Source organism: Microcebus murinus, chromosome X (assembly GCF_040939455.1).
Source record: "Microcebus murinus isolate Inina chromosome X, M.murinus_Inina_mat1.0, whole genome shotgun sequence".
Taxonomy (NCBI): domain Eukaryota; kingdom Metazoa; phylum Chordata; class Mammalia; order Primates; family Cheirogaleidae; genus Microcebus; species Microcebus murinus.
The window spans coordinates 14,800,120-14,801,372 of record NC_134136.1 but is presented as its reverse complement, the minus strand read 5'-3'; the positions used below and the strand labels follow the sequence as shown (position 1 = coordinate 14,801,372).

The 1,253-nt window shown below is 41.7% G+C and overlaps 1 pseudogene; it reads right to left on the bottom strand.

Moving 5' to 3' along the window:
- LOC105885274 (E3 ubiquitin-protein ligase RNF138 pseudogene) lies at positions 1-836 on the bottom strand (annotated as a pseudogene).
- Between the last annotated feature and the right edge of the window lie 417 nt (positions 837-1,253).

Below are 1,253 nucleotides of genomic sequence, written 5' to 3'. Positions count from 1 at the left end.
TGGAGATGTATAACAGCCTTCAGATGTTTACTTGAAAAGATTCTTCAACAGCAGTTTGATACTGGGTTTCCTAATCTAGTTGAAGATTCACGAATTCTCCATAATCAAACCGATGTCTTTGATTTAGATGACTAACAAAATTTCTAGTAATCTGGCTAGGATCTCCCCAAGGAAGAGACACACAAATAGGACATGTCACAGGAACTATCTGAAATAGGTGATTACTGTTACAGTGATCCAGTAAACGCTGTCTGGTAAAATTTGATTCTTGACACAGGGGACACTTAAAGGTGGGATGCCCAGAACTTGTATTCTCTTGGTAACTTTCTGTGTTATCAGATGTGGATGTTTCACTTCTCTATTACCGTTCCCTACCGAATCTTGAGAGATCTGAAAGTTTGGAATGATAGAAGAAACACCATATTCATCCTGATACTTCTTACAAGATTTGTAATGATGTCTCATGCGATGAATTTAATCTGTTTTGCACAGCATCTGCAGCTACCAGAAAACTTTCTCATGATATCTTCAAGGTCTAAGGCCCGTTCAGGACGTGCTCTCTCTCTTCTAGTCACATTTCCAAGACACAAGGGACAGTGTATTCCACTTTCTCTCATTGCTGTCAGGAAACATTTTCTACAGAAAACGTGCTGACAGGCCGCAGTCCGCACCGGTGTCTTGAGCACCTCCTGACAGATGGGGCAGTAGAAATCATTTTCGGTGTAGGACGTGGCCGCAGAGAGTTCCTCGGCCATGGCGGGGGACGGGGGAACAAGGTGATGGCGGCGGCCGCGGCCGAGGTGACGGTGGCGGCCCGGGTCCCGACTCCCTGCGCGAACCCCTATTCTGTCTTTTTTAGAAAAGTTTTTGTTCATTTCTTTTGCCCATTTATTTATGGGGTTGTTTGGTTTTTTTCTTGTTGTTTTTTAAAAAATTCTAGATAGATTCGTGTTATCAGCCCTTTATTGGATGTGTAGAGAGCAAATATTTTCTCCTATTCAGTAGGCTGTCTATTCACTCTAATGATAGTTTCCTTGGGTGTTCAAAAATTTTTAATTTGATCAGATCCCATTTATTTATATTCGTTGCTGCGGTGATTGCTTTGGGGGACTTCTTTAAAAATTCTTTGCTTAGGCCAATGTCTGAAAGGGTCATCCCAACACCTTCTAGAATTCTTAAGGTTTCTTGCCTTAGGTTTAAATCTGTTATCCATCTTGAATTGATTTTTGTGAGAGATGAGAGGTGATGATCCA